General features: G+C 36.1%; 1 pseudogene; it reads left to right on the top strand.

Moving 5' to 3' along the window:
- The first annotated feature begins 10,535 nt into the window (after positions 1-10,535).
- LOC140500691 (membrane protein BRI3 pseudogene) lies at positions 10,536-12,261 on the top strand (annotated as a pseudogene).
- The last annotated feature ends 2,980 nt before the right edge of the window (positions 12,262-15,241 follow it).

The following is a 15,241-nucleotide window of genomic DNA, read 5'->3' as shown; positions in this document are numbered from 1 at the left end:
TACACAAACCTAAAGAGAAGAATACCATGGAGAAAAAGATGACTAATAGTGTTAAAGGTTTTAGAGAGCAGAGGAAAGATAAGGATTGAGAAATACCATTAGATTTGGAAATTAAGAGACCGTTGAAAACTTTGGAGAGAGCAGTTTCAGTCAAATACAAATTCTTTGTTTAACTTTTAAAGCCCTTCAGAACCCTGCCCCCTACCTACCTTTCCAGCCTCTTTGTATGTCACTTCACCTTCTATCCTCTACCATCCAACCAAACTGACCTCTCTGCTTCATATACAACTCTCTTATCTCCTAAATCTTCATGTGTTGTTGAGTCATTTTTCAGTTGTGTCTGACTCTTCATAACCACATAGGGGGGTTTCTTGGCAGAGATACTGGAGTGGTTTGTCCTTTTTCTTCTCCAGCTCATTTTGCAGATGAGGAAACTGAGACAACCAGGGTTAAGTGACTTGTCCAGGGTCACACAGCCAGTGAGTATCTGAGGCTGGATTTGAACTCAGGATGATGGGTCTTCCTGACTCCAGGCCTGGCACTCTATCTACTGCCCCAAAAGTTTCTTTCTTGACCAGAAATTGAACCATGCCTATCTTGACTAGACCTCCGTGACTTTCATTAACTACCCTATACTTGAAATATTAGTCTCTTTACTTCTTCAGTGAATTGTTTTGTTCCTTGAAGACAAAAATACCACCTTCTACATGAAGCTTTTCCTGATCTCAGGGCCCTTTCTCTCAAACTACCTACCTTGGATCAATCTACTTTGAATTTATGCTCCTTATACTTATTCTGTTTATAATTACACAGAATAAATCTAAGTTAAAGTGTGAGCTCCTTGAATGCAGGAATTGCTTTATTCACTGGCTCTCAAGCACCTAACAAAGTGGTTGGCACACAAAAGGCACTTAGGTTTTGATGCACTAATTGATTGATAAACTGGTCCATACTTAAACAGTCAGTTGATTCTAAGCAAACAGACTCAATTTGTTTCCAGAACTACTCTTGAAATGTTTGTGAGAATAGTACCTGCTAGAGCATGGATTCCATTAGTATAGCCTTCAAGAACTGAGAATCACCTTTATGCCATGTTGAAGGATCATAGTAGGACTCCGTGAATATCTGAGTCATTATATTTAAATCATTTGTCTAAGAAATGCATAGATCATATAGACATCGCTGAAAGGGACCTTAGAAATCCAGAGACATAAATATATTTCCTATAGCCATCTCTGTATTCAGAATTGGGGGGCGGGAATTAGTGTTTGCTAAATTCATTGAATTGGATTGAACTAAATCCTTTGGTCGCTCCTCTCTCTGGCTCTCCTACCTTTTTAAATCAAATCCATTAAATAAATGAGTAATTATGAATGATTGCTCTGAGTTCAGAAAGGTACAGAGATACATGATCCAAATGCCCTCATCCTATTAAATGTTTCCAAGGATATCTCACCTAATGTCATTAATTAATTCTTTGAAATCATAACATTAAGTGAAACAGTATTATAAGGGGCAGTTAATTCCACAAGAATAATGTTTATCCACACACAGTAAGCAATATGACAAAAGTAAGCAGACCAGTCTATGGTTGCGCACCAGCAGTCTAGGATATTTCAGATTATTGGCTAAAACTTTCTCTAATGGAGTATATTTGGTTACAATGCAGATGTGATGGTATTACAAAATAACTGTAGTCAGGGTAATAACAGGAAGGGCTTACTTGTACTGTTAATCTTTAGTGGATTTGAAATGGAATAAAAGTTGCCACAGTCTTCATTGATAAATTCTGATTTAGCAAGGAAAATTTGTTGGGTTACTATCTTTGGTCAATAATTTGGCAAAAAGAAATAGAAAAAAATTCAGTGGGAATCAACTGCCAGCTGCTTACTGGACGTCTTCACCAGATGTTCTATTGGCATCTGAAAGTCAGACTATTCTTATTTCCTTCTTGAACTGTACCTCTTTTAAATTCCCTGTTTCTGTGAAGGGCAAAACTATAACCCAGGCTCAAGTCTCACCTCTGACACATAATGGCTGGGTGACCTCTGAGGAAGACCCTTAACCTCTCAGTGCCCCAGGCAGCTCTTCAAATCTATAAATTGCAGAAGAGTTGATATGATTTAGTAGAGGGATTTTCCTCCTTGGGAACTCCTTAGATCACTGAAATCACAGGTTCAGACGGAACAACACCAACCACAAAAAGTAAAAAAAGCAAGAGCTTATTAGTATATTACATTTAGTAATTTGTTCAGTTGTTTATGAATGAATATCCAGTTGAACAACAAATTTTGAAATATAATTAAACCATTTTAATTGTTTCAAAATTCCGAATTTAACAAACATCAAAAAAGAATATTTCCATATTCAAAACAGAACAGAAAAAGCTAATTATATGTGCTGACACAAATCTCTATTATGTATATCTTACTTTTAAGAAAAAAGCATATAATAAATTCAACATTTTATTTTCAAAGATGCTCCACTTGTCTCTCTGAATTTCCTTCTTTCTCTCATATTCATTTAAAAAAGTACTTATGATCCTCTTTTCTTTCTTTGATGTTTTTGGAGGAGAAACAACATTACCACTAGTTTCCATATTCCTCCACCCTTCAAAATAATAATAATAAAAAGGAAACAGCAATCCTTATAAGGATAGCTAAGCATAACAAATCCATATATTTTCCATCACCCAAAATGTATGTTTTATTCTGCTCTTTGACTTCACTACTTTTCTCCTCAAAGGTGGGTAGCAATCCTCTGGAGAAGAGGTTGGTAATCCAATCGATCAATTCTTAAGTCTTTCAAAGTGTTTCTCTTAATAATGATGTTATTGGATAAATTTTTCTCCTGGTTCTGCTCACTTTGTCAGTCAATAAGTATTTATTTAGCACCTACTGGGTCAGGCACTGTGATAAGTGATTGGGATACTAAGAAAAGCAAAAGAGAGTCCCTGCCCTCAGGGCACTCACAATCTAATGGAGGAGACAAGAAGCAAATAAATATGTACAAACAACTGTATACAAGATAAATAGGAAATAATGGAAAGGCACTAGAATTAAGAAGGATTGGAAAAGAAGGTGTGGTTTTAGGTGGGATTTGAAGGAAACCAGAATACCAGGAAGCAGAGATGAGGAAAGAGCATTTTAGGCATGGAGGACACCTAGAGAAAATGTTCTGCAGCCAGGGGATGGAGTGTGTAAGGGAAAGTAAGAAAGTGAGTGGTACTGGATGGAAGTTATGTGCAGAGCTATGGATGGAGTTACACACTCCACAGAGGATTTTGCATTTGATCTTGGAGGTAATAGGAAGTCACTGGAGTTTATTGAGTATGGGGATGCAAGGTGATATATGGTTGGATCAACTCTTCAAGAAAATCACTTTGATGAGTAAATGAAGGATGGCCTTAAGTAAGGAGAAACTTGTGGCTGGATAACTAGCCAATAGGCTTTTGTAGTAATCCAGGTGTGGTGAAGAGGATCTACACCAGGGTGGTGGCAGTTTCAGAGGAGAAAAGGGGGAATACTTTGTATCACTTCATATAAGTCTTCCTAGATTTCCCTTTCCTCATTTCTTATGGCATAATAATACTGTGTTGTACTCAGATCCCATAATTTGTTCACGCCCTACCCAGTTGATGGGCACTGTTCTTTTCTGTTACCCTACTACAACAAAAAGAGCATCTATAAATATATATTTGTGCATCACAGGTTCAGACAAAAAAAAAGAAAAAAATACCAACCCAGAGGTTTTTTTTAGTACATTTAATTTAGTTTTTTAAGGTTGTCACGGATAATTTGAAATGTAAAGATGAACAATTAATTTTGAAATATTCTCAAGTACTTTTATATAGTTGATAATATTTGTTAAATATTATATGTCAACATTTTCTGCTTACAGAGAGTGATAACAATAATGTAGCTCACATTTATATGACGCTTTAATGCTTACAAAATGATCTGAATACATTATTTCACCTGATTCTCCAAACAGCCCTTAGATAGCTGCCTTTTGGACGTTTCCACTGGGATGTCCAGATTAACATCATCATATTCTTTTTTTAAACTGATCCTCCTCTAAACTTTCTAATTTTTTTCAAAACAGAACTGATACAGAGTGAAATGAGCAGAACCAGAAGAACAATGTACAGTGATCCTGTCTGCATCATGACTTTCCCTATCACAGTCTTGATATATTGTGGGTAGATACCATGGGTTGACATGAGAGGAAGGAGGGAGGTAGAAAGAAAAGAGGAAAGAAGGAAAGGAAAAAGAGAGGGAGGGAGAGAAGGAAGAAGGAGGAATGAATGGAAGGAAAGAAACAATTCTTTATTAAGGACCTACTATGTGCCAGACACTGTGCTTTCTAAGTATAAAGAGTTTGTGTACAGCCTTGTGATAGGATTGTGTGCCTGTCAGTCATCAGAGGGTTGCACCGGGTTGCCCTTTACAAGCTGGTGAATTTTTCAGCCAAAACAACTCATTAAACCACAGAGGGGTTACAATGTGCAAGAGAAGAAGGAAGACCCACTCTGACCAATCACTGATCCTTGAAGTATTGGCTATAATCTCCCAGAATCCTGGCACTTGGTGCATATACTTTTTTTCAAATTTGTTTAAAATAACATCTAAGACTGCCAGCAAAGGCTCTTAAACAATCAATCAGTTTCACAGCTGGGAGTACCTTACTTAAGGAATTTCCTTAGGGGATACTTTGCATAGACTACTGTACTTTGTCCTCCAAGAGTAACCAAAGGAAATTAAATTGGCAGCAGACAGTACCCAACTGCTGGCAATTGGCTGAGCTAGAAAGAGAACCAAAACTTAATCCCATACTTCTCTCTGTCCTGACCCTTTCCCAGTTCCATATCTGTCTCCCTCTCACCTTACTTGAATACTATCAAGGGCCAGGTTTGACCAGCAGTAAACTTTAATAACTATCTCTCAACTGACTTCTTCAGGGAATAAGTCTGGGATTTGGGGTTTTTGTTTTTTTTTGTTTTGTTTTGGTTTGGTTTTTTTTGTTCCTTTAGTTTTTGCTGGGAACCAAAGTACCATCAAACTAGGAAACAGCCTGCAGGGTCTTCCTGGTCCTTCCCGACCTTAGAACAACAGCACTTAAGGTCCACATTTGACGCTAGAAAAGAAAGAAAATCCTAAATGTAAACATGACTTTTCAGTCTCTTTGCACGCCTTCTCCAGGGCACTCTTGCCAACACGCTAGCTTGTACACATAGATACCTTCACACAGTCTCCATTGTAATTTCTTACTTTTAAGTGTTTCTCTTTCCAAGCCAAGAATGGTGACAGATCGGAATCCAAATGTCTTCAAGGGAAACTGGGAAATCATGCTAGTGAGTATGGTATATGCCTCATTAAATAGTTTTAAAGTTGGGTTTTTTTCTAATTTCTAATGAAAACTGTCTAAGGTAGTTTGCTGATATCTTTATTTCATATATTACAAAAAGAGAGGCAAGATGAAATAACTTGTTCAAAGCCCAGCATGATCTTATCAGAGGCAAGATAAGAATTTAACAATTTCTTGATGAGCCAAACAAGCCCACACAGCTTTCCATTCAATAAAAAAAATGTTGCAGGTACACTTCCCCAGACAGAAAAAAGCAGTAGAAATATCACTTATATTCAGTTCACCTATTTCCAAAGAATGTACCCTACAGTCTTCCAGACAGAAGTGAATATACCTTTAACAGTTCATGTAAAGTGTTCACAATCAACCTCAATAAATGTCTTCCTTTATTGTTGAGCAAGAAACAGTCGTATGAGAAAAAATTTTCATAACTCTAACAGATAAAATATTTATATGCAATAAAATGTTCCCCCTCAAAAAGATGTGAATTACAGTTTCCTATTGTATATATGAACAATAAAACTGTCATCAACAACTTCCACCTAAAACTGATACGTGCCTTTATGACTCACCTATTGTATATACACCCAGAGACCACTAAAACCATAGAGAAGACTCATAATTCAAGCTACACTCATTTGGATTTTATCCTTTAGCCCATTACACACACATACACACACACATACACACACACACACACACACACACACACACACACACACACACACACACACACATACATTTCTTCCCCCACCCCCACAAAAATCTTCCAAGGGAATGTTAAGCAGAGAAAAGAATGCCAACCAATACAGAGAAGAAAATGTTAGTAGGGGGAAAGAAACACCAGGACACAGCAGAAAGAGAACAAATAAATTGCATTATCCTTTTCTCAGGATTAGTTTTTAAAAATTCTTCCCAAAGAAGAAATCATTTAATACTCTTAGTAGTAGACACAGCCTCCTTTTGAGATCATGTTTCCAGAATATTTAGAAAAGTTTTTTAAGAAGGCTTTCTCACCTTTCCATTTTTAGCAGGGAATTGGTTAAAAATTCAGTAGCAGCTTAATTAATTGTTTCTGTCCCAATTAAGCCCTTGTTATCTAAAGAATTTTAGAAACCTAAGAATTAGATTTAATCTTCTAGTTTACCACTTAATTTTTTTTTCATTCAATTATCCCATAATGGTTTGTCTGGCTCAGTCCACATTCCCAGGCCAAGGGCCCAAGATCAGTCTGAGCCCAAATTAAATCAAGATGTACAGAGGAATTTTAAAATTGAAAATGTAACTCCTCCTCTCCCCTAACACCAATACTGTTCTTCATATTATTATCATCAGTATTATTATTGCTCCTTGTCATCAGGCACTTTATTGATAAGATACTGATATGGTCAAAAGGATAGGTGAATATTTTATAGACTACTATAATTTTTGGTAGACTCATTGATTCCAAAATGTGTATCTGCAAAACTAATTTACCTTAATTTGGGTTTATAATCCTTCAAAAGATCTGTAATCCATACACAAATGAGGCTTACTCCAGATGTTTTCAAGTGGGAGGGAAGCTCAGAAGGAGGAGACAGAAGTACATTCAAGATTTGGCTCAGGAAGGACTTCCTGAGGGATTAATGAAGGCAGGAATAAGGATCTCATCTCTAGAAGAGCTTTCATCTTGAATTACTCAGATGGAGCCTCCTGGGAAGCCAGACCATTAACTATACTGGTTATATCAACAAGCATTTATACTTAGACAAAAAAAAAGATATTGTCCCTTCCCTCAAGTGGCTTACATTCTATAACTTTGGAGGACTTTTCCATTCCTATATTTTTAGCATCTAGGAATGGAAAAGTCCTCCAAAATATCATGATTAAAATATCCTAAAGTAGGTTAAATTGGGGGTCAATGTCTGAGTGCTAACTGCCACTTTGAGACAGGTGTGTGACCTTGCACAAGTGATCAGGTACCATTTTCCTAATCTGCAAAATAAGCAGTTTTGACTAGGTTGTTCCTGAGTTCCCTTTGAACTCTGACATTCTGTGACTGATATGAGATTTGTGTTCTTTACAAATAACTTCTCTTTAACTCCACTGAATGGGATAAATGTTTCCATATGCACAATGAAACTATCCTCATTTATGTAAAGAAAGTGGTAGCTTGACCTTGACCAGACAGGAAGAAAAAAAAAGGTGAAGTTGTTTGTTGAGGATCTCAAAACTTGATGGTGGAGCTAGAAAAATAACTCTTTTTTTGGATCTCACTTCATACTACACAGCAGAAAATGTAATTCAGAATTCTCCATCTTCTAGATTTCTTCCAACAGAGCCCCTGATAAAAAGATATTTTGGTTGGGACCAATTTCATCTTATGTTCTCCTCCACATCAATACATAGATCCTCAGGAGCATCTGATTCTTGTCTGTCTGGGACACATGGTGGGACCTGAAGTTATTATGGCAACAACTGGGAGAAAGATTCAAACACTCTGAAGAGCTTAATTTTCAAACCAGAGTTAAATCCTAGGATCCCAGAATTTCCCAGTTGGATGGTACCTCAGGTGTAACTAGTAAACACTGTGCCTCAAAAAGTATCCTTTCAAGGTCTTTTACCCAGTTCTCCTAAATCTTCCCTTTGGGGAAAAAAGCCAACTTAGGCCATCACTGGAGTATTATGCATAGTTCTGGATGCCACACTTATAGAAAAACATTCACAAGCTGGAACTCTTCTAGAAGAGGGAAACTGAACCATCCAGCCTGACATAGCCTCCTTCACCAGACCTTCCTTTGATAGTCTCCCCAGGTTTTTGTATGTCACTCAAAGGTCTCTTTTGAGAAGACTCTTACATGTGTTAAGACATGAAGATGACATTATGACAGAAGCTATTGTCACTCAAAAACACTAAGAAGACAAAAAAAATATGCTATACTGGGTCGCAACAATTTCATCCAGTCCAAAACTCCATCTCTGGTAGTGATAATAGAAGATTTTATTTATTTTGGGAAAGTGTTATTTTCCCTCTATGATGCCAAGCTCAAAAGGTTAAGAATGTAGACCAAATATTCCTAGCTCCTCTTAATGAACCATTATCAAATCATGTGTGAGTTGATCTAACTGTTCTTAAATCTATTTATATCTTCAGTTCCTTGGGATAATGAGTTCCAAAAGTTTAATGTACACAACTTTCTTTCATTTGTCCTCACACTATACCCTTGGAGTTTCAAGGGCAAACTGGTTCTAACAGCCAAGATTTAACAGTAAGTCCATGTTTATTCTATCAATATACTTCATCGTATCATAAACTTATGTGGCATTCTTTGTCAGTTTTCCTCTTTGGGGATGGGGAGGCCCATTTCTTCAGCTGTTCATCTACTCCTTTGATTATTTTAATTACTCTTTTCTAGACTAAGTATAACCCCACTATTTTTTTTCTGAGATATGTCACAAAAAGCTAAATATTTGCACTCAAGATACCTAATCAAGAGAGGGCCATTTAAGGGAAAGACCACTGGATTTCAAGTCAGAAAGAAGGTTTAGATTTGAAAATCATTTACAGGTCTTAGTTTCCTTATCTGTAAAATGGGGATAATCTCATTTGCCAAACTGAATTACCACTCCACCTGTTCTCTAAACTTGACATATTATCTCTTGCTTTGGTGCATTCACACAGGTCATCCGCCATAACTGAAATGTACTCCCTCTTCATTTCTCTCTTTCAGAATCTTTCTCCTCCTTTAAGACTCAGTTCAAAGATCATTCCTACATCGTTTCCTCTGATACCTCCAGTTAAAAGTGTTCTTGTCTTCAACAGCACTTTGTCTCAATCTTTCCCGTGCTTGCTTTATGCCCTATAACATATTGTACTTAACCTGCAAAAGATTTAACCTGTTTTCTAAGCACCTACTTAGCTAATAGAGAGGCAAATCAGTAGAAGGCTGTTCATTTAGTGATGACTTTCTTTGGCCATTGCAACTTATGAAACAAAGAAAAATATTAAATAGCCTTCTGCTCTGTGCAGCTCTCCTTCTGCAGTGATGATGAGAAAGGTGCTAAGAATTACACAGTTTTTAGACTGTCAACAAATTTCAATTTAGCTATTAGTACTCTATATAAATGGGAAATCCTTGACTGGTGGGAGCAGTACCAACTTTATGTATGCTAGACCGGTTATGTTCACTGCTCTCTTACATCAGTTCATGCAAGTCTTCTCCAATCCCAAACTAAAATCACTGGATTTTTCTGAGTAAAATCTGCTGTAGAATGTTAACCAGTGAGCAGTAAGTAGACATATTGATAGAGAAGGTGAATCATATCACTCAACATTCTTGCTACAAATGAAACAAGAAGAAAGAAGGGATCTGTAATTGAATGGAAAGAAGGCTCACAGGCACTCCTTAAAGACACAAAGAAAGAAATTGACAGAGTGAGTTCTATCATATGCCCAAAGGCAACACGAAACATTGCTTCTTCATGAGATTTTTTTGTCATCATATATTGCAGGACTCATGACAAACATTTGCAGAAAGAACACATGAAAACAATTGTAGCTCTTGCACTAACATCGGTTGCTAAGAATGAATTGCTGGAGAAATTTTATGAAAAGTTCAACAAGAACCTCCAATTTAAATCAATGTACAATCAAATATTTTGTGACTTTAATTCAAAGATGGAGAAAAGTGAAAATGAGATAAAATTTATGGCAAAACATGTTCAGGAAAAAGAATGGAAGACAATAAAGATGTATATGTTACACAGAATCCTCATGCCTCTTTATTCTTACAACTTTCTTCACAAAAAGAATTGCTAAGCTGAACACCAAGTAACACCATAAAGAACTAAATAGGTTATAAAATAACAAAGAAAAAGAACTTTTTATTGATGTGTGAATTATCCTTGAGTCATCTATGTCTCTGTAGCCATTGCACATAATAAATAATATTTTTAAAGACCAAAAAAGGAAGAGGCAAAAAAAATCAGCACAACTGATAAATGCATCGAAAAGATCTAGAAACATGCAATGTGTAACAACTGTGGACCTCCTACCTCTACAAAGGGGTGAGCTGGGGGTGCCCACTCATCTCTTCATTTGAGTCATTATAATTTTGTTATGTTCACTTTAAAAAATTAATGTTTATTCATTTTGTTAAATTTTCCCAATTACATTAGCAATCATTTTTTTTCAAATTTTGAGTTCCAAATTCTCTCCTTCATACCCCTCACCTCTCTTTGAGAAGGCAAGCAATGAGACTGATTACACATTTCAAGTCATACAAAACATTTCTATATTAACCATGTCACAAAAGAAAAGAAAGACAAAAATATAACAAGAGAAATAAAGAAAGCTTCAATGTGGATTCAGAGTTCATCAGTTCTTTTTCTGGAAGTGGACAGCACTTTTCATCATGGGTGCTTTGGTATTGTCTTGGATCATCATCTTGATCAGAGTAGCTAAGTCTTTTGCAGTTGATCATCCTTACAATATTGATATTACTATGTATAAAGTTCTCTTGGTTCTGCCCACTTCACTTTACATGAATTCATATATCTTTACAGGTTTTCTGAAACAATTCTACCTGCCATTATAGCACAATAGTGTTCCATCACAATTATATACCACAACTGGTTCAGCCATTTATTTTCAATGCTTTGACACCAAAAAAAAAAAAAAAAAAAAAGAGCTGCAAATAGATCCTTTTCCCTTTCCTTTGATCTTTTTGGGATACAGATATATACATATTTTTATACAAATAAGTCCTTTTCCCTTTCCTTTGATCTTTTTGGGATACAGATATATACATATTTTTATACAAATAGGTCCTTTACCCTTTCCTTTGATCTCTGTGGGATACAGACCTAACAGTGGCATTGTTTGGTCCAAGGGCATACACAATTTTATAGCTTTTTGAGTGTAGTTCCAAATTGTTCTCCAGAACAATTCTACCAACAGTGTATTAGTGTCCCACTGTTTCCACATCCCCTCTAGCATTTGTTATTTTCCTTTTCTGTCATGTTAACAAATCTTATAGGTATGAGGTGGTATCTCAGAATCATTTTAATTTGCATTTTTCTAATCAAGAGTGATTTAGGCTCCTTCCGCACCCCCTCCCCTTGCACCGCCATGGATAACAAGCCTCTGCTGCAGGAGCGACCACCTGCCTACAACCTGGAGGCCGGCCAGGGCGACTACGCTTACGGGAGGCACAACTACGGGGCCATCCCGGTGGCCCCAGCCCAGCCTGGGCTCCAGCCGGGCTTCCAGCCCCCGCCGCCCTACCCTTAGGGTGTTGCAGAACGGTCTCCATATGTACCTGGATCCTACAGTATTCCATCACAAGCTGTGTTCCATCCCTCCAGCGCCATAGTAGTTGTTGGAGGTTGTCCAGCCTGCAGAGTTGGTGTTTTGGAAGAGTCCTTCACCTGCTTAGGCATCCTTGGCCATTCTCTTGTTTCCCATTGTATTTATCTGCTGTTTTGCTTTGAGAAGGCAAAAATGTCCTAACTGTGGAGTAGTTTATTTTCAAATGGAACAACCAAACCCAGCTTTCTTATCCCCACTTTTCTTTTTCTAATGTAAATGTCTTGTATAATAGCTTTATTTGATCAAGTATCAGAACTGTTTTGTAAAGTGTGATGGGATAGCCAATGTTTCATGGGCTTATGATTTGCAGAATATGGAGAAAAAGCAAACTTGCTTTCACGGTTAATGAAAACTCTGATTTAAGACATGGGCTTCTTTTTTTGCAGTTTTCACTTTGTGCAAATTGAGAAATGCTGTTTTTATAAATGAGGTTCATACTGTTTTAACTGGTTCTGCTTAATTTGATGTTTGCACATTGTCACTTCTGTATATTTTTTAAAAATAAAGTTAACTCACCTCAAAAAAAAAAAGAATGATTTAGACAATTTTATCACATGACTATTATAGCTTTGATGTCTTTTTCTGAAAACTGCATGTTCATATTCTTTGACCATTTATCAATTGGGAAATGGTTCTCATTTATTTTAAATGTATTTGGTTCACTATATATTTGAGAAATACGGACTTTATCAGAGAAAGTTGCTGTAAAAATTTCCCCCAGTTTCCTATTTTACTTTTAATTTTGACTATATTAGTTTTATTTCTGAATAACTTAACTTTATGTAATCAGAATTATCCATTTTAGTTCTTGGGATCCTCTCTACGTCTTTTTTGGTCATAAACTCTTCTCTTATTATAGATCAGAAAAGTACATTTTCCTATGCTCCCCTTATTTACATTATGATATCACCCTTTATATTTAAACCATTTATCTGTTGTGACCTTGCTAGATAGTCTAAGATGTTGGTCTATGCCTAGTTTCTGCCAAATTACTTTCTACTTTTCCCAGCAATTTTTGTCAAATGGTGAGTTCATACCCCCAAACTTGGATCTTTGGGTTTCTTAAACATCATATTACTATGGTAATTTACTACTGTATATTGTGTACCTAATCTATTCCACTGATCTACCACTCTATTTCTTAGCCAGTATCGGATTATTTTCATAATTATCACTTTGTAATATAGTTTGAAATCTAGAACTGCTACGTCACCCTCCTTCATATTTTTTCATTGATTCCCTTGATATTCATGACCTTTTGTTCTTCCAGATGAATTGTTATTTTTTTTCTAGCTCTACTTGGTAGTTTGATTGGTATGACACTGAATAAGTAATTTAACTTAGGTAGAATTGTCATTTTTATTATATTGGCTCAGCTTACCCATGAGCAATTGATATTTCTCCAATTGTTTAGATCTGTCTTTATTTCTATGAGGAGTATTTTATAACTGTGTTCATAAAATACTTGGATTTGTCTTGGCAGGTAGATTCCTAAGTATTTTATATTAACTCCAGTTATTCTAAATAGAAATTTCTCTTTTTATCTCTTGCTGCTGGGTTTTGTTGGTAATGCATAGAAATACTGATGATTTATGTACATTTATTTTATATCCTGCAACATTGCTTTAGTTGATTCTGTAAGGTTCTCTAAGTATACTTTCATATCATCTGCAAAGAGTGATACTTTTGTTTCCTCATTGCCTTTTTTAATATCTTCAATTTCTTTTTCTTGTCATTGCTATACCTAGCATTTCTAGTACAACATGGAATAATAGAGGTTTAGATAGATACTGTTTATCATTTTAAGAAATGTTCCATTTTTTCCTATGTTTTCTAGTGCTTTTTTAATAGGAATGGATGCCATATTTTATCAAATGTCTTTTCTAAATCTATTGATAGAATCATATGATTTTTGTTATTGATATGGTTAACTATGCTTATAGTGTTTCTAATTATGAACCAGCCCTGCATTCTTGGTATAAATCCTACCTAGTGATAGCATATGATCTTTGTGATATATTGCTATACTCACCTTACTAGTATTTTATTTAAAAATTTGTCATAAAAATTCATTAAGGAAATTGCTCTATAGTTTTCTTTCTCTGTTTTTACTCTTCCAGGTTTAGGTATCAAAACCATTTTTGTATCATAAAAGGTCTTTGTTAGGACTTCCTTACCTATTTTCCCAAATAGTTTATATAGTATGGGGATTGTTACTTAAATGTTTGTTGGAATTCACTTGTAAATCATTCTTGTGCTGGGAATTTTTTCTTAGGGAGCACTTAATTGAAAATGTTCCTCTCCACACTTGAACTATGACCCAGAAATGGATATAGACAATAAGGCTGACAAACATCATCTGGCCCTATGTCCAGTGCTAGCACAGGGGTCCCCTGTAATCTCTTTCTGACCAGGTACCAGGTCCCCTTACAACTTCTGGCTTGAGAACTCCCAAAGATGCTGCTGTTTCTATTATCAGCACCTGGTCCCACCATTGGTGTTTATCCACATGAGCTTTGGGCCAATCTCCACTCCCCACCACAGATCTCTCTTTTGGATCTTCCAAGTTGTCTTAGGCTAGAAGAATGCCTCCCTCTGATCTTTTGTTGTCTCTGCCACTCCAGAATTTAATTTGAGGTGCTATGTTAAAGTTGTTTGGAAGAGAACGTTGGGAGAGCTCAGTGGAGTGCTTTTATAGTCTTCCATCCTGACTTTGGCCCTGGAAATCTATATTCATTTTTTGGTATCTAGTTGTTTTCGTTTATATTATTGTGTTATTGTACATATTGTTTTCTTGCTATTCTTACTTCACTCAGCACCAGTTCATATAAAAGAGCTGTGAAAGTTATTATAACAAATTGTTTTCTTCGTATCTTTATCATTTCAAATTAACTGAAAGGTGAAGACCATTGTGCTTACTATTTGTTGTATATGAAAAAAGCACACTTGATCTGATTGATACTGATTTACAAGCTCTTTACTAATAAGGTCTTTCCAATCCATGCATGAAAATTGCTTATGTTTTCTTGGCAGATATAGAAGCTTAAATTATGCTATTCAATAATGTTCTGATAATAAATATCAGGCAAAGCATTAACAGAAGATGTATGCACACCAGAGATACGCCACTATGAAGGAGGAATCTAGTGTTGGGTCAAGAGGAATTTTCTCTTCATAGCAAGGCTCCCCAGATGCTCCTATTTGTGAGTAACACTGTGTGGATGTCATCAAGCCAATCACTTAAAAGAGTTTAGCCTGTTGGTCATCCTTACAGGAAAGCTCAAGTGGATGAAGAATGACTATTGCCCAGATTTCAAGATATATTTGGAAAGAAAACTTATAAAGCTTGTCATTGTGTATATCTGGGACAGAGCATAGAGATGAATGATGAGCTGGGCCCAGAGTTGAACAGGTAACTTCAGGAAAATTCAAAACTCTTTTTTTGACCTCGTTTCACATGAAAGCAAAGGTCCATCTTTTTAATATTAACATTCTACTAGTATTGCTATATGGAGATAAGATGTA

Source organism: Notamacropus eugenii, chromosome 4 (genome assembly GCF_028372415.1).
Source record: "Notamacropus eugenii isolate mMacEug1 chromosome 4, mMacEug1.pri_v2, whole genome shotgun sequence".
NCBI classification, from domain to species: Eukaryota; Metazoa; Chordata; class Mammalia; order Diprotodontia; family Macropodidae; genus Notamacropus; species Notamacropus eugenii.
This window is presented reverse-complemented; position numbering and strand designations above follow the sequence as displayed.